The 19,390-nt window shown below is 39.9% G+C and overlaps 1 pseudogene; it reads left to right on the top strand.

The window, feature by feature from the left end:
• The first annotated feature begins 4,646 nt into the window (after positions 1-4,646).
• Positions 4,647-5,197, top strand: LOC102472468 (GTPase NRas pseudogene; annotated as a pseudogene).
• Positions 5,198-19,390: the final 14,193 nt, after the last annotated feature.

The raw sequence follows: 19,390 nt of genomic DNA, 5'->3' as shown, positions 1-19,390 counted from the left end.
TGAAGTTCTGAGTCTCCACTCATCAAAAGCATCGCAGGTAAGTGAAGAACACTGAGAATTTGGAAAACATTCTCCTACATAGCATAATTGGATGTCTCTCCAAATTCCCATGTTGAGGGCTTACTCGATACCTTGGAATGTGACTTTGGAAGGAGAGTCCTAGAGTCTGCAGGTGTAACTGGTTAAGATGTGGCCATTAGGGTGGGTCCTGATCCAGTATGGGTGGATCCTTACAGAAAGGGGAAAGTGGGGCACAGGTACAGAGACACAGAGAGAAGGTCATTGATCTCAACCAGATAAATGAAATCAGCAAGGAAACAAGAGGTATTACAACAGACATAACAGCAATTCAAAATATCATCACCTTATACCAGGAGCAATTACACACCAGCAAATAAGGAAACCTAGAAGAGGGACCAGCAGTTAGCGTAATGGCTATGTCGCTGTACTCCCATGTAGTTGACCACGGTTCACCTCCCTGACCCCGTGGCTTAATCTCACCCCGGGTGCTTGTGTGTGTGTGCCGAAGATCCTGAGAGGAGAATGGAGGAGAAGGGAATGCGGCGTGACCATCCCTCCTGGGGGGCGATTTCTTGATTTCTATCTCTATGTCTCTCTCTCTGTCTGGCGAACATACGCGCCCTATAGCAAAAACCTCTTAAAAAAAAGTGTCAAAGGTTCATTAAAATTCCTTGGCATAGAAAAAAAAAAAAGAGATGGACAAATTTCTGGACATGAATGACTTACCAAGATTGAACCAGGAATAAACAGAAAGTCTGAATAGACCCCTAACAAATAAGAAAACAAATTACTGTTTTGCTTTTCTCTTTGTTTCTGTGTTCAAAAGCAAATTCTTGTCCATTGAGACCAAGGGCTACCCTGATTGCCTGGTGGCTGTGGGGCTCCAGTGGGTGTGAGAGCTGCAGGCTGCTGTTCCATCTCTAGGGTGAACCATGGCCCTGAGCTTGTGGGACTGAGCCTCTCTTAGTTTAAACTGACTTAAAAGAGCTAAGAAGGCCTTGTGAAATTGGCACACAGCAAAGTCTCCTAAACTTCAACCTTGGTTCATATGCAAGTCAAGAACATGTCCTGGGGGCCGAGCAACTAGCCTCCATGAATCACGCTATAGACAATCCCAGGCTGCCAACTGATCTGACAGGAGGAGACAGAAATGATACAAACTGCAGCGAATCTTACTGTGCTGCTCATGTCATCCCTGAGTGGTGAGTCACTTCCTATTGTTCCTTTCTTTTAATAAGCTTTGTTGTATTACATTGATTGACATATAACATTACAGCCTATACTATTTCTGTTTCCAGAAGGAATACTATGCATATCAGGAAATACAGAGACATTTGAATGAGGTTTTAATCCGATATATTGCTTTTCATGATTTTTGCCGATCATTATGAGTCATTTTTCATTCCTGCCAAGTAAAACACTGTGCTTATAAGACACAGTCAGTGAGGATGTCAGTCAGAACCAGCGAGGGTTCAGGTCAATGCTGGGCTCCAAAGCCCATATCTTGTTTAATAAAGCTCTTCTCTACGTAAGTGGGTCCCAGTGCTCCTTTAGACACTTCGTGGATGACCTTCAGTTCCTGCCTTCCTCAGCCTCACTTCCAGACTGCTGGTTTCTGAGTCGTGCCTAGAGAGTTCCTTCACCCGAAGGCAACTGGCACAGAGCTAGTAGTTTTCTCCATAAGTGGTGGTCCTTGGCCCCTTGGCCCAAGTTCACTGGCCAGAGACCTCTGTCTTGCCTACCTCCGTGTCACAGAAGCTAAATAAGATGCATTTCATGATGATCTGCAAGCAATCTATGATTAAGATGACAAAAAAGAGAGCCATAAAGTGGGCACTCACTCTTCTGGTTGAGCTTATTACTAAGCATCTGGTAGATAAATACCTGCGTGCTTGGAGAACCCTCAGGGTTCTCTCTGGAAGGATTTGCTTACACTTCTATTGAATGAGATTCTCACCACTCTACTCGACAATGTTTTACAAGCTGTCCACGATATGATTATCCGAACAAGTGTAAAACACTACCTCCCCTGTGTTTTTTCAGAGAGAGCATGTGCAGAATCCACAGATGCAATTGTGGTTTAAGCTCTCCTTTTTCTGAGTGTGGAAGAATGTCTGTCTCTCTCTGTATTCAACTCTCTTATCACTGTTTGTCTGTTTCCTTAGACCCACCTGTGGATGACTGTCTACTGGATTATGTACATCCTGGAGCTACAATAAAAAAAAAAATCTTTGAACGTTGTTTGTATTGTGTTACACTGAATTTGCACCTGCTATCTGAACAAATTGGGCTGCCCTAGGGCGCGATTTCCTTGAGACACCAAGATGCACACAAGGTTGTCCTCAGCACAGAGGTGTCGTTTGGATGGAATGCATTGGACAGGGATGGACAAGGGCCCAAGGGCACCTGTCAGAATGACTAGATTTCCCCTATGAGGGCATCCCTGAACAGATGTGAGAAAACAAAGCATTATGCTGGCCCATGGGTACAAGGAACATCCCGTGAAATGTGTAGCATGCACAGTCACGTCCAGTGCGACATTACTGCCCCTCAGTGCAGGGTCGCCCGCTGTTCTGCTACGTGAATCACACTGCAGGGAACTTCTGTCACTAAGAGCCGTGACTGGCATCTGAGCACATCATCACAGCATTCTGGATGGCTGAGGCCTTCTTGCCTGTATCTGTGGTGGCTCTCATCTCTTTTTAGACTCAGGAGGGGCCTCAATGTGAAGGGAACCCATGCAAATCAGGGTAGAAGACATTGGGGGGGATACACTCGCTGATGGTGTGTGGCCTGGGAAGGTTTTAAGTCATGATAGAAAATGGTTGTAAAGCCTCAAAATCTAAGGTGAAGTGGCCCTCGTTTTAGGGGTTAGGAACCTCCTGTCTCTATCGGAAAAGCTTGGGTTGGAAATGACAAACTTGGAGTGATTAAAAGGCAAATTGGACAATGGAAGAAGAGTTATCCATATGATGACTGACCAGAGGAGACCCTGTTGCCACATGGATCGTGGAGAGAAGAGCAATGATTGTTGTGGTGGTGGGGAGATGGAAGTGACAAGCAGCAGACCAGGGGTAGGATAAGGTTCTGTGAAGTGTGAGGAAAAGATGAGGTGAATGCAAACAGTGGGCTTTATGGGCTTCTGCAGAGTTATTTGTGCCTATGCAGCCCACAGAGCTCCAGGTTTTCAACCTCGTTATGTTCAACACAGTGTGCAGACACTAACCTCTGGAGCAACAGACAGAAACACTCCAAACTGAGGATCAGGGGGGCCCAGCATGAGTCCTTCTCACAGGCAGCCCGTGTCCCATGGGTGTGACAAGATTGTTAACCCCTCGGCAGGCTTCCTCCAGAGCACGGTGCCACATGCTCCAAATGGTGAAAAGACTTTCCAATGTGATAGGCCTGTTCAATGTCAGGAAATGCATAAATGAAGAATCTTGCTTTCTCATTTTTTATTTGTTTTTGATGCTTTCTTATTTACAGTTAATTGTACATCTCTATAGCACACAATATGGTTTTTCTTAAAAAATTGTTTATTTAGTTTAATTTATTTTTTTTATTCTAATTTAACCAGAGAGAGACAAAGAGGGAGAGAAGGGCAACGTGAGAAAGCAAGCGTCCAGATTCAGGACTTGTGGGACAAGACCATGCTTCCTGATGGCCCCCCAGTATGTTTTTTAAAGTATGCATGCAGTGTGTTATGATCATATCAATGTTATTGCCATGTACATAATTTTCATAAGAGAATTGGCCATTAAGTTTATCCAGAACAATATGCCATTTCAGAAAAGATTTTACAAAAGAATGAATAGCCATATACAAAGGCTCACTCAGTCTTAAATTTTATAATAATTTCTAGAAGTTTCAAAACAGCACTCTTGCTGAGCAGTTGTGTGTGCATGCCCAAATCCCAAGAGGAGCCTGGAAGAGAAAATATTGCAACACAGCTATCTCCCCTGGGGGTTGATATTTTTCTTTGTGTCTCTCTTTCTCTCTTTGTCTCTCTGTCTCTCTTTGTCTCTCCAGTCAGCACACATGGCTTATAGCAAAAATCTGAAGAAATAACAAAGGTATTGACAGGGATCAGTGGGTGGTATGATGTTTAAGGCAGTGGATTCTCACATGGCTGACCGTGGTGTGAGTCCCAGACCAGGCGACTGGAAACTCAATTTTGATGCATGTGTGTGCATGCCTAGAATCTCAAGAGAGTGGAGAAGAAGGGATTGAGTTGTGGCCACCCCACCCCACCCCATCCCCAGGAGAGTCATTTTTTGCCTTTTGTCTCTTTCTATCTCTCCGGCAAGCACACTCATCCTATAGCGAAAATATCTCTCAGAATTAAATAATAAAAGGATCTCTATGGTCTATTTTAAGTCAAGGAACATCAAAGAATGTTATCATAGTAGAATGGTCATGAATTTGTCCAATGTAATTTTTCACTCTCTGTTTCCTCTTTTAAACTGTCAATATACTTAGTTACTACACCATCAGTTAACTAGGTATGGTGCCTCTTGTTGGTGTTGGCTGTTCATGGCTGTTCCAGTCTCCAACATGCTTCCTGGTTGTGATCCTAAATCATCTGAAGTGGAGGCAGTTGAGCTTGAGGTTCTTGCTGTTCTGAAATGACCGACTACAAACTGGTGGTGTTGGGATGAGCATATTGACAATCCAGCTAATCCAGAAAAAGTTTGTAGGTGAATGTGATCTCACCATGGAAGATGTTTGGTGGTTACCAATGGTGAAACCTGTGTGTTGGATGTATTGGACGAGAGGAGGACAGTGCCCTGAGAGATCAACACATGAGGACAGGTGAAGGTTTCCTCTGGGTATTTGCCATCAATAATAGCAAGTCATTTGCAGACACTAACCTCTACAGGGAGCAGACTAAGTGAGAACGAGACTCAGGTGATGTACCTGTGGTGTCTGTAGGGAACAAGTGTGACTTGACAGTGAAGACAGTTGACACACAACAAGCCCATGAAGTGGCTGAGAGTTATGGGGCTGTATTCATTGAAACTTCAGCCAAGACCAGACAGGGTGTGAGAGATGCCTTTCACACACTGGGAAGAGAAATTCACCAGTACCAAATGAAAAAAACTCAACAGCAGTGGCGGTGGGTTGCCATGTGTGCTAATGTAGAAGATACTTAAGAAGTCTGTCATCAGAAAAGAATCCCTTTCAAGTTGCACTGACACCCTAGTCCTGACTTGTTCCTTTGACTGTCTCAGGCTCACAGAGAAGCTCCTGCTACTCCCCACCTCTCAGTGGACAGGACATGTTCTCTATCAGAGGTTCTCACAGAACTCCCTCCTTACTCGGTACTCTGACCAGACAAAGGCACCTCCTGTTACACCCCAGTAGTTTCCCACCCAGGGTTCTTCCCCAAGAACACCTCCATCACCCCAGGTTTTTCACCTGAAAACTCATTCATGCTCTGAAACTGAAAACTAAAATGTTATCTTGAAGTTCTCTTGAAAGCAATGTCTTGAGCTCTAAAGTAGAGACTGCTGGTGATTTTTTCCTTCAACTGTCGAACTTGGAACTATGTCAGCTTTTGGAGAAATGTCATAAATTACTGACGTGAATAGTGACTTTTGAGTCTATCCTAGTTTTCTCAACTTTTCTGTAATTAAATGCAACTTTCACATCAAAATGTCTTTTTCCTAGAAGTGGTTTGTAGGCTTCCTTTACATATTTTGTAGTGGAATAGTTGTGTCAAAATCAGTGATATGTGATAATGAATATCTAAGATATGTATAAGTTATCTACTTTGAGAAAATAACATACCTATATAACAGTAGATACCATTTCCTTCGTGTATGTAGTAGGTTTTCCAAGAAGCCTGTTTTGGGAATCTTCCAGGAGAAAGATGAAAATGGAAATAATTATAAATAATTTAACTTAGCTTTAATCTCCTTGGCTTTTTGTAGGTAAATATGTATGAAATATATGTGATATGTTTCTTCTACATTACTGATAATCTAATAATGTTTACTAAACATTCATTACTATTCAAATTTGTAGAATAATAAAGTTCTACATGTGCAGGTGTTTAAATGTTGTGAAAATTTGTTTGCTGTGTTATTTAATAGGTGTGATTAGCATCTTTCAAACCTCAGAGGTAGTATGTTAACAGACAAGTTACATGTGCACTGCGTGTTGTGGTGTCTTACTGATCTGTATGATTGCCGTCAATCTTCTTTCTATGGCGGCTTGACTAATTGTTTCATGGGAGTAAATCGTGGTGCTAAGAGATGCGGGTCACAGTTCCAATGTTGAACGAGCCCGTTCGCCTCATGGAAAAGAGAAATTCTTCCACATTTGCTCATTGCACCAGCTTCTCCAGCTGGTAGACTCGCTGGCTGCCTGCTGTGAGCCCTGGGAGTACAGAAGAGGTCAGTTAGCCAGTCCTTAACCTTTACCAGAGTTCTAGGTCTCCAACCTCAGGATGATAAACACAGTGGGCATACACTAACCTCTGGAGCAATGAAAAGAAACTCTCCAAACTGAAGGACAGTGAGTCCTACTCACTGGCAGCCCACAACCTGTGGTCTTCACATGATTACCGAACCCTTGACAGGCTGCCACGGAAGGAAGGTGCCACATGCTCCAGATGGTGGAAAGGCTTTCCAGTGGGGTAGGCCTGTTCATGTTCAGGAACGCACAATTTAGGACTCTTGCTTTGTCACCTTTTATTTTTATTTTAATGCTTTATTGTTCACATTAAATTGTTGTATGTCTCTGTAGCACACAACAGGTTTCTTCAAAGTAGGCATACAGTATGTGACGATCATCTTCATAATTTTCAATGGAGAACTTTAAAACCTTGCATTTTTCCAGAACAATACATCATTTATGTCTGATATATTAGAATATAGTGAAAAAACATTTATAAAGGGTTAACTAAGCCTTAAATTCCAAAATAAATTCTAATATTTAAAAAATAACTTTTAAAAATAATTAATTACTTAACTACTATTTTAGAAAAGTAATGTTGAAAAATATATATAATGAACTCATTTAGAAAAACAAAATATATTCATAAAACATTTGCAGAAGAATATGAACTGTTAGCAGTGTTTTTTTCTTGAAAGGGCAGGGAGGTCTAACACTGAATAAAGGAAACATTTTATTTTTTAGTTTGTATTATTTGTTACTGTTTGTTGCATTTTTTTTTTTACCATGAATATGTACTTTTTTTTTTTTTTGAGTTTTTTAAACATAGGTCACATGCACTCTCCAGAGAGACTAACAGAGATAATGAGGGGGAAAGTGAGAAATCATCCTCTAGGGGGTGACCATGCCACAATCTCTTCTCCTCCATTCTCCTCCTGGAATCTTGGACACCAACACATACGCACCCAGTGTGATTTTCAAGCCACCAGATATAGGATTTGGCCCGTGGTCAGTCATGTGGGAGTCCAGCTACGTATCCATTATGTCCCAGAAGATTTTCATTTTATAAGACAATTTATTTAAACCAAAAAAGTTCAATTTGTAAATATATTTGAAATAGTCAAGAAGAAATTTTAAAATGTAATTTCTCACGTATGATAATATTGCTGAAGTTTGCATTTCCTCATTAGTATTTCTCTCTTTATTAAAATATTAACACTTAAAATACAAAATGAAATAAAGGAGGATATAAATTGAGACACATAGATCAGTCATAAAAGCAGGAAAATATTCTCTTCTTCTTCAGAGAGAACCATTTCCCAAAGACTCATATCATAAGCTACATGTGTACTGTTTGCTTTTAAGTATTATCAAGATGCTTGTTGTTACCAAACATTTTCAACTTAGGGTTTTGAGGTTTTGCACAAATCAAAACTATTATATTTTTAGTGGACCCAGGTAGATAGCAGATTGAAGCATAAGCAAACAATACACAGTTGCTCTTTCTAAAAAGAATCTAGGGTTTTCCCAGCATGAATTCACTGTCTCAGTCAAAAATATTATCATATGTATTCTCACATTTTCATGTGCTGTAGAAATGCATAGTGATTGAATATAAAAAATAAGAAAAAAATGTATAAAGAAACGGAAAATAAACCCACAAAAATTTTAAGAAAATTATTTGTGTTATTCTTTCATATACTATTTAAAAAGGATCTCAATGGTGGTATTTAATGAAAGGAACTTCAAAGAATGCTATCATAGGTAGACTGGCCATAAATGTGTAAAACGTAATTTTTGCTTTTAGGTATTTTTTACTGTCGGTATACTTAACTACAAGACAATCAGTTGAAAACACATGGTTCTTGATGATGGAGCCTGTATTGGAAGGTAGTAATACTACAAAAGAACAGAAGTTTTCAATATGAACACAATTTCAATGCCATTTTTATAAGCGTAGGATTTTATCATACTTGTTAAAAAACTGTCCAGTTAAAAACATCAATGAGGTGATGAATATTGATACATAGTTGCAGAATGTATAGTGAGACAAAGATTTTCTAAAAAATGCAGTTTTTTAGTCTTTAGGTATTTTATTATTATTTTAAACTTTTTTTTTACATGTAATCACCATAGATCTACACAGCATACAAATCAATACTATTTTTATGGACAAATAGAAATTATATAAATTTATCACGTGGAGCACTTTTTAAATATGTATACTTTCCAGAATGGTTCCATCAAGCTATTTAATATAAGCATTACTGAGACCAGCAGATGGTGTAATGGGTATGTTGTAGGACTTACACGTGGTCAGCCATGGTTTAAGTCTTAGAACTCACTTTGGGGATATGTGTGTGTGTGTGTGCCCAGAATCCTGAGAGGAGAATGAAGGAGAAGGGATTGTGGCATGGCTATCGCCCTGGGTGTGTGTGTGTGTGTGGGGGTGATTTCTTGTTATCTGTCTCTTTCTCTTGGTCAAGCACATGTGCCCTATAGCAAAAACCTCTTCCCCTCAAAAAACATACACAACACTCGGTACCTGACTACCAAGGGAAACTGAGGCAGTAGCACCACTGCCCCATCCCACTTCCAAGCTCCCAAGTCCAGTACCCTTGTTCCCTAGATAGAGAGGCCTTTGCCCTCCATCTCTCAGTACCTGGCCACCAAGGGAGACTGAGTCCGTGGTACCACTGCCCCCACCCCACTTCCAAGTGCTCAAGTCCAGGACCCCCCTTCCCTAGAGGGGTAAGAAGGGTTTCCCCCCCTTTTTTCTTCTGCTCTGCCTTTTTGTTTGGGTAATTCCCTATCTCTCTCATCTCACTTGTCCCACAGAGAGACATTTGCCCTCCAGGAGTGCCTCAGTTCCATCTTTTGGTACCTGGTACTTTTAATCCCCTGTATATATTTTTTTCTTTCCTCCAACATTATTCTCTTTTCCTCATTCTCCATCCTCTCAGGGGCATTAGACAGCTCTAGAATCATAGTTCTGAAATTCCCTAATTTTTTTTTTTTTGGAGAGATTTTCACTGTAGGGCGCGTGCGCTCGCCAGACAGACAGAGAGAGACATAGAGACAGAAAGCGAGAAATCACCCCCCAGGGAGGATGGTCACGCCGCAATCCCTTCTCCTCCATTCTCCTCTCGGGATCTTGGGCACACACGCACACGCGCCCGGCGTGAGTTTTAAGTCACTGGGTCCGGGACACGAACCGCGGTCGACCACGTGGGAGTCCAGCGACATAGCCATTATGCTAACTGCTGGTTCCCGAAATTCCCTAGTTTTATAAGGTCCCTTAGGATACCCCCCTTGTACTGAACCACCTGTGAATACTGGGATACTACTCTTCAGACACTTGAATAGAGTACACCCCTTGAGACCACATTGCTAAACACAACAGAAGAGAGACTTCCACATACATTAATTCACAGCTAAAGGGAAGCACTCTTGCTCCTAAGAGGTATTCAAAATGGAATACATCTTGCAATGGCTAGAAGTAGAAGAGCCTCAGGTCTGAATAAACCTCTAGGAGTAGAAGATCCTCACGTCTGAATAAACCAAGAAATATGTCTCCATCAAAAAAATGGAGTGACTTCCCTCCATCTCTCCTAAAATCTGAGGATGTTACCAAAATGTCAGGTAAAGAATTTAGAACGTTTATGGTGAACAGATTCAATGAGTTGGAATAGAAAAGAGACAACGAACCTCAGGAGGTTAGGAAGTTCTTCCACGATATGACAGAAGAAATGGACACCCTGAGAAAGAATCAGATGGAGCTATTAGGGGTCAAGTCTGTAATAGAGAAAATCAAAAACTCTCCTGAAAGTATTAAAGTCGATCAGACCATGCTGAAGATTGAATCTCTGATGTTGATGATAAAACCTCTGACCTAGAAAAAAAACACCAAAAAGATAGAGAAAATAACAACAACAACAACAACAAAAATGAGGATAAAATACAAGAAATACTAGATTCCATAAAGTGCCCATACATCAGAATAATTGGCATCCCAGAAAGTGAAGAAACTAATAATGGCATGGAAAATCTATTTCATGAAATACTTGAAGAAAATTACCCAAGTCTAGAGGCACTCAGGCATCCAGATCCAAGAAATACAAAGGAAACCAAATAGACTCAATCCCAGAAGATCTTCCCAAAAGCACACCTTAGCCAGACTCTCCAAGACCACAGAGAAAGACATGACAGAAAAATTGGTAAGAGAGAAAGGAAAAGTGACTTAACAAAGGCCATGTCATCAGGCTAACACTCGACCTCTCAGTGGAAACGATGCAAGCAAGGAAAGAATGGGAAGATGTATTGAAAGTGTTAAGAGAGAAACAATTTCAACCAAGATTATTATATCCTTCAAGACTATCCTTTATATGGGAAAAGAAAAGATTAAAGCCTACTCAAACGAAACCTGAAAGAATACGCCAGCACTAGACCAGCTCTTCAAGAAACCCCGAAGAAAGTACTGATCCAGGAAAACTAAAGAATTAACAGACAGGAACCAGCAGTTAGCGTAATGGCTATGTCGCTGGACTCTCACGTAGTCGACCGTGGTTCACGTCCCGGACCCAGTGGCTTAAAACACATGCCAGGCGCGTGTGCATGCGTGCCCAAGATCCCGAGAGGAGAATGGAGAAGGGATTGTGGTGTGACCATCCTCCCTGAGGGATGATTTCTTGCTTTCTGTCTCTATGTCTCTGTCTGTCTGGCAAGTGCACGTGCCCTGTAGTGAAAAACCTCTCAAAAAAAAAAAAAAAGAATTAAGAGACAGAAACAAAGAAATAAAAGGCAGCTAAGACAATGGCCAACTTAAAGGTCCAGACACAATCAGTAACATCGATAATAACATTGAATGTGAATGGATTAAATTCTCCAATCAAGAGACACAGACTCGCTGAATGGATAAAACAAACAAACAAACAAACAAACCTCACAGAATCCCTTTTTCTATTGCCTACAGAAAACCCTTCTCATGGATAAAGACATAAAGAGACTGAAAGTGAAGGGGTGGAAAAAAGTTTTCCATGCAAATGGGAACTAAAAAAGAGCTGGGGTTGTGATACTAAAAATAGAAAAAGAGGAAATCTTTGCTTACTCCAGTGTCTTCACATGTTTTTCTTGCGTTTTCTACAAGTAGTTTTGTAGAGAGAAGCTTTCTATTTAGAACTTCAATCCATTTTCAGTATCTTTTTGTTAATGATGGGAGATAAGGGTCCAGTTATCTTTTCCAGTATGTGGATATCCTGTTCTTCCAGCCCCAACTGCAGAAAAGGTGTTCTTTTCTTCATTGGAATTTCTTGTGCCCTTTGTCAAAAATCAGTTGGCTGTACGTTTGGGGACTCATTTATAGATTCTGCATTCTTTCCCATTGGTCTACATGCTTGTTTTTGTGCCAGTACTGTGCTGTTCTGAGTACCACAGATTTGTAATATGCTTGAGGTCAGGTAGAGTTTTTGTACAGTTTTGTCTTGGCAATATGGGGCTTTTTATGATTCCAGACAAATGTTATGAAGTTTTTTTCTGTTTCTATAAAAAAGCTACCACTAATTTGATTGTAGTAGTATTAAATTTGAAAATTAATTGGACAGGATTCTTTATGTAATTATAGGCAATTCCTATAACATGATATAAAAAAGTATGTAGGGGCCAGCAGCTGGCATGTTGGTAAAGGGCGCTGGACTCCCACATGGCCGACCAGGGTTGGAGTCCTGACCTGGCAGCTTTCTCACTTTCTCTTCCTCTCTCTCTGTCTCTCTCTGGTCAAATTAACATAAATAAATACAATAAATATAATAAATAAAGCTAAATTAAATAATTTTTAAGGAAAAAAAAAGAACGTATACAGACAGGCCTAGGACAGAATTCAGGAATCTGCTCATTGTATACAGATAAGTTGCTTTTGCTCCAGGAATCCCTGGACCAACCTTGCCCACTAGTTTTTGTAACAAATTGCCACTTCCTGTCAGTGTGATCAAGTCAGACATTGGAGGCTTCCTCACATAAATGAGAAGAAAACAGAGTGATTAAATGTTATAAGAAAACTGAGAAGAAAAAAAGGAAATGCAATGTATAGAAACTTGGAGAGCCAAGGCGTGGCATAGTGGTTAAGTTGCTGGACTCACACATGACCAGCTGTGGTCCAAGTCCCAGACCTAGTAGCTTAAAATTCACTGCGGGCATGTGTCCATGCATGCCCAAAGTCCTGAGAGAGAATGGAAGTGAGGGGATTGCAACATGGCCACTGCCATGGTGAGTTATTTCTCACTTTCCTTCTATGTCTCTCTCTCTCTCCAGCAAGCATACATGCCTTATGCTATACATGCCCTGTATTAGAAATCTATGGTACTCTAAACCGCAAAAACTTAAAAAAAGAAAAGAGAATTGGAGTTTTGTAGCCCTAGTAATAACCATTCATTATAACAATTGTGTCTATTGCCAGTGACTCATTAGTTACCCTACATCCAAAGGTGAAGTCTCCTCTCACACTATAAAATAATCTTGGTACCTCCAAACCCAAAGATTTCAGAGAGGTCAACACAAAAGGAAACAGACCTGAAGACTAAACAGTAAAACACTCATGACTTATGGAACTCTATAAAAAGATAGAGGATAAGCTGGATATGTATCCGAAGACTAGAAAAACACTTGTTCATAAAAGCACTTGTACTTCCATGTTTATTGCAGCATTATTCACAATTGCCAAGACATGGACTCAATCCAAATGCTTAAAAACTAATGAATGGATTGACAAATTGTGGTCCTTATACAGTATGGTATTCTACTCAGCCATAAAAACAGTGAGAGCCTGACAATTGATCAAAAGTGAACCAATATGGAAGATTGAATGCTAAGCAATGCAAACCAGACTATGAAAGACAGGCATTGTATGCCCCCCCCTTAATATACACTGAATATCTGTGCTCTTTGGCAAAAACAGAAAGATTGGAGGGTAGAGTGGCAGGGAGGATAACTTTTGATGCTAGAGACAGTCTAGGAGAGGGTAGGTATTGGAGGTGTGGAGAGTGTATTGGGGAGAAAAGAAAGAGAAGTATTTATCAGACACAAAAATGAAAAGTTATCTGTTGATGTAATGTATATCTTTGATTTAACTGATATGCCCCATATTCATGCTGAGAAAAACAATTTTGTATGTTTAAAAGATATACAGTGATTAAATGTAAATCTAAGTGTAAATTTTAAAGAAGAAGCAATAACAAAAAATAGATCTTGAAAAAGGATGTAGGGGTGCCTTTCCTGTGTTCCTCAATGGGTCTCTGTCTACATGGTAGCTAGAGCACTAGTGTTTATTTTCAGTCATTCTATTTTCCACTGATTGCCAAATGAAAAGAAAAAGGCCTGGGACCAGCAGTTGGCATAATGGCTATGTCACTGGACCCCCCATGTAGTCGACTGTGGTTCGAGTCCTGGGCTCGGTTGCTTAAACTCAACATCCCAGCAGTGGGGAAAGCTCTTGCTCTGAATTCCCAGTCAGAAAGGATTCAGGAACATTGCAAATGTTTGTTTAGAGACTTGAGCCACAAGGGATGGAAAGTAGAAAATTTGAAAATAAGAAAAAGATTAAACTTGGAATAAGATGAGAGGGTAAGATGAATTAATAAATAAGTAAGATGAATTAATATGAATCATGTCAAATGAAAATTGCACACAATCAAGTTAATGGCAAAGAAGACGGTATTGAGGACAATTGCAATAGGGAAGAAACATTGACATCAATACCTCTAAAATAAATTCTACAAGATCCTGAGAGGAGAATAGAGGAGAAGGGATTGTGGCATGGCCATCCCCCTGGGGGCGATTTCTCACTTTCTGTCTCTCTGTCTCTCTCTGTCTTTCTGGTGAGCATATGTGCCCTATAGCAAAAACTTCTCCAAAAAAATAATAAAATAAAATGAAATGAAAATAAGCATACTATATAGAAAATAAATGAAAGCAAAAGCTGGTTCTTTGAAAAGAAAAACAAGATTGACACACCAATAGGCAGTCTAATCAAGAAGAAGACAGAAAGGAATCAGATAAGTCAAATCTGCAATGAATCAGGCAACATTACAATAGATGTAATAGAAATACAAAACATAGAGGATACTATGAGGGACTCTATGACAACGAAGAAGAAAACCTGAATGAGATGGACCAATTTCTGGACACATATAATCTACCAAGATAGACTCAGGAGAAAATAGAAAGCCTGAGTAGACCTATAACAAGCAATGAGATTGAATCAGTGATAAATAACCTCCCAACAAAGAAAAGTCCAGGCTTTGATGGCATCACTGCCAAATCTCACAAAACTTTTAAAGAAGAGGTAACTTCCATTCTACTCACATTGTTTCTAGAGATACAAAAGGAAGGAACCCTTCCAAATTTATTCTATGAAGCTCCCATTACCCTCATTCCCAAAACGGATAAGGATATGACAAAAAAGGAAAACGACAGACCTATATCCCTGATGAATATAGATACAAAAATTCTCCACAAGATACTTGTAACCATATTCAACAGCATATAAAAAAGGTTATTCATCATGACCAGGTAGGCTTTATTCCAGGGATGCAAGGGTGGTTCAACATATGCAAAACCATGAATATAGTACACCATATTAACAAAAAGAAAGATAAAAACCATATGATTGTTTCAACTGATGCAAAAAATCATTTGACAAAATACAACATGCCTTTATGATCAAGATTCTCAGTAAAATAGGCACAGAAGAAGTGTTTCTCAGCATAATAAAAGCCATTCATGAAAAACCTACAGCTAACATTATATGGAATGGGGAAAAGTTGAAAGCTTTTCCACTAAAAACAGGTACAAGACAAGGCTGCCCACTTTCTCCGCTCCTATTCAGTATAGTACTGGAAGTTCTAGCCAATGCGATCAGACAAGAGGAGGGAATAAAGAGCCTTCCAATAGGGAATAAAGAGCCTTCCAATAGGGAAAAAAGAGCTGAAATTATGTCAGTTTGCAGATGACATGATTGTATACATAGAAGAACCAATAGTATCCATGAAAAAATGTCTCAAAGTAATAAATGCATATAGTAAAATGGCAGAATAGAAAATTAACTTACAAAAATCTATAGCATTTCTATATACAAAGAACAAGCAGGCAGAGACAGAACTAAAGAATGTAATTCCATTTACCATAGCCACATGAAGTATAAGATACTTAGGAATAAAACTAACCAAGGAGCTCAAAGACCTCTACAAGGAAAACTATGAAAACCTTAAAAAGCAAATAAAAAAGGACACTAAAAAGTGAAAGGACATCTTATGTTCCTAGGTTGGCAGAATCAATATAATAAAAATGGCAATCCTACCCAAATTAACCTACATGTTAAATACAAGCCTGATAAAATTACAAGAGACATTCTTCACAGATCTAGAAAAGACAATCATAGAATTTGTCTGGAACCATAAAAAAAAACCCATTTCACTAAAGCCATCCTGAGCAAGAAGATTGGAGTCAGTGGCATCTCACTTCCTGACCCCAAAATATATTATAAATCTGTGATAATAGAAACAGCATGGTATTGCCACAAAAATAGACGTGAGGGCCAATGGAACAGAGTAGAGACTCCAGAAATAAACCCTAAAACATACAGCCAACTCATCTTTGACAAAGGGTAGCAGTCAATCCAGTGGGAATAGTGAAACCTCTTTAGAAAATGCTGTAGGAATAACTGGGTATCCCCCTGCAGAAAGATGAGTCTGAACCCCTATCTGTCACCATTAACAAAAATCAGCTCAAAGTGGATCAAAGATCTAAATCTAAGACTGCAAACTATAAAACGCTGAGGAAACTCTGGGAGACATCAGGGTAGGCAGAGACTTCTTAAGCAAGGCAATAAAAGCACAGGCAATAATCCCCCAAATAGACTGGTGGGGTTACATCAGATTAAGGAAGGAGTTTCTGCACAGCAAAGGACACTGTAATTAGTGGGAATTTACAACCCTTAGAATGGGAGAGAATTTTTGTTAACTGTGCCTCAGATAAGGGACTGATAAGCAGAATACACAAGGAACTCAAGAGACTTATTCGGAAGAAAATTATTAACTCAATGAAAAGATGGGAAAACAAACTGAACAAACACCTCTAAGGAAGACATACAAACAGCCAAAAAGCATGTGAAAAAATGCTCAACATCCCTCATTGTAAGGTAGATGCAGATCAAAACCACAATGAAATACCATTTGACCCCAGTCAGAATGGCAAAGATTGAAAAAACTAATAATGATAAGTACTGGAGGGGATGTGGTGAAAGGGGAACACCCCTTCACTGTTGGTGGAAATGGAAATTGGTCTAGCCACTGGAGAAAATGATATGGAGGTTCCTCAAAGACATTCAAAATAGAACTATCATATGATCCAGAAATTCCACTCCTGGGTATCTACACAAAGGATAGGAGAGCACTCAGTCAGAAAAGTGCTTGCTCAACTATTTTCATTGCAGCATTATTCACGTTTGCTAAGACATGGAACCAACCCAAATGTCCACAAACAGATGAATTGATTGAAAAATTGTGGCACATATACTCCACAAAATACTATTCAGCCATAAAAAACAAGGCCCTGGAATTTTACAGAAAGTGGACGAATGTGAAAGATTTGTTGCTAAGTGAAATAAGTGTGGATATAAAAGAGAGATATTGTATGTCTCCACTTAACATATACCGACTGTCTGCACTCTATGGTAGAGACTGAAAGACTGGAGAACATAAAAGTATTAAAAATTTAATGGACACTAGAGACAAATTGCGTGTGGGAGGAAAGGAACTTAGGAAGTTTGGGGGGGAAATGAAGAGGTAAGACACTTGTGGGACACAGATAAGGCTTGTTATCTGTTGATGAGCATGTGTATAATAGTCTCAACTAGGCTGGACTGAGGTATATATCATGCTGAGTAAAGTCTCTTCCCAATATAAATGATATATAGTGATTTAATGTATAAATAATAATTTAAAAAAGCTATGCTCTTAGGCAAAAAGCATTACTAGAGATAAATAAGATATCTTTGGTTTAATAAATTATCTGTTAAAGGCCAAACAAATATATATAAGGGGTGACTAAAGTAATAAGAAAGAGTAGAGCTGATGAAATGACTCAAAGTAATTAAAAACAACCTAAAAAATAGACAGAGAAAACACAGTTTCTTATTCTCAAAAGAATTTATGGTTTTCCTATCATGAATACACCATATTAGTACAAAGATATTACCATATATAGTGTCACACTTTGTATGCTGTAAAGATGTATAGTGATTGAATGTAAAATATATATATATGTACAAAAGAAGACACTGAAAATACACCCCCTCACACACAAACACAGAAATAAAAGTAACTTAGAGAATCCTCTCATATGTCTTTTAAAAAGGATCTCAACGGTGCTATTTTAAGTAAAGAAACATCAAATAATGGTATTGTAGGTGGACTGGCCATAAATTTGTAAAATGTCATTTTTAGATCTCTGTTACTAGGTTTTACTGTTGGTTTATTTAACTGCAGAACAATCAACCAAGCTGCTTGGTTCACAGTCCATCAGCCGGTGCTGGAATGGTGAAACTATCAGAAGGGATTATTTACTTCATTGTCCCGGCTGATAAATGTATCCAGCAGAGCCGGTGAGTAGACCACTCAGCACCTGCTGGGATAAGACTGCTTTCAGGCTCAAGAGCCTAGCTCTTGCTTGATTAAACTCCTCTACTGTACATAAGGGCTGGTGCTTAGGACCCTGGAACAAGATTATGGGCCAGTGGCCCTTCCTCTACCTGTGTGCCTGTTTCTGAGTGGCTGTGGTGATCTACAGCCACTGGGATCTCTATTCAGCCTACATATATGTCGCAAGTCTCCAAGGGGAAAGAAATTAATGTGCCACTCAAAACGTTCTACAAGGAATTGTGATCAAGATGATAAAACACAAAGCCATAAAATTGGCGCTCACTGTTCTGGCTACATGCGTCACCAAGTATCTAGAAGCTGAATGCCTGCTGTTGTTGGGGAACCCTCAGACGTCTTTGTGGAAGGTCATGCTGACATTTCTATTGATGGAGTTTCTTATCACTGCTGGGCAAAATTTTTCGAACTGTTAGGGACACGGCTATTCCTAAAAATGTAAAACACTGACTCCCCTGTGTTTCTTCAGAGAGTGTTTGCAGAACACACTGATGTGATTTGGTTTAAGCTCTCCTTCCTGATCCCTGCAGGGTGGAAGACTGTCGGTCTGCTGAAGAATCTCATTATCTTTCCTGGCATAAATTATCTGTCCTCCATTCTGATTTCCAACTTGTGGTGTCTACCTGTCAGAGAAGACCTGCATTGGTGAGTGCTTCTAATTTAGTCACCCTGGCAGGAACAGTTTTGGTTTTTATTTTATTTATTTATTTTTGAGAGCTTTTTATTTATTATGTGGCATGTGCACTCTCCAGAGAGACAGAGTAAGCTTCACATTCTTGTGCCAGAAGCAGGGCTCAGTGAGCCTTGACCAAATCTCCATTTCTACACCACAGCCTTGGAGCTCAGCGGTAGGCCAGAGAGAACTAACAGGCATTCCTCTCAGCACAGGGCTCCCACCTTCCAGCCGCTTCCTCTCAGTGCACCCCACAGGCATCAGACTGTGAAGTGCAAGTGTCCCACCCCCAAGACATACTGCAGGCTGCAGTGAGTTCTCTCTCCTCTTTTTCTCCTTTCTTTCTCCTGCTCCCTTTACCCTCCTCCCACCCTCAACCCCTCTCTCTGTCTACCTCTCTCTGTCACTGTCGGCCTGCCTCATCAGACCCAGATATGGATGACTGTCTTCTGGATTATGTAAACCCTCCTTTCCAGGAACTACAATGAAAATATCTTTGAACGTGGTTTGTATTCTTGCGTTGCATTCAATTTGCTCCTTCCATCTGAACAAGTTAGGCTGCCCCAGGACAGGAGTTCCCAGGGACACCATG

Source organism: Tupaia chinensis, unplaced genomic scaffold, assembly GCF_000334495.1.
Source record: "Tupaia chinensis unplaced genomic scaffold, TupChi_1.0 Scaffold000067_1, whole genome shotgun sequence".
Taxonomy (NCBI): domain Eukaryota; kingdom Metazoa; phylum Chordata; class Mammalia; order Scandentia; family Tupaiidae; genus Tupaia; species Tupaia belangeri.
This window is presented reverse-complemented; position numbering and strand designations above follow the sequence as displayed.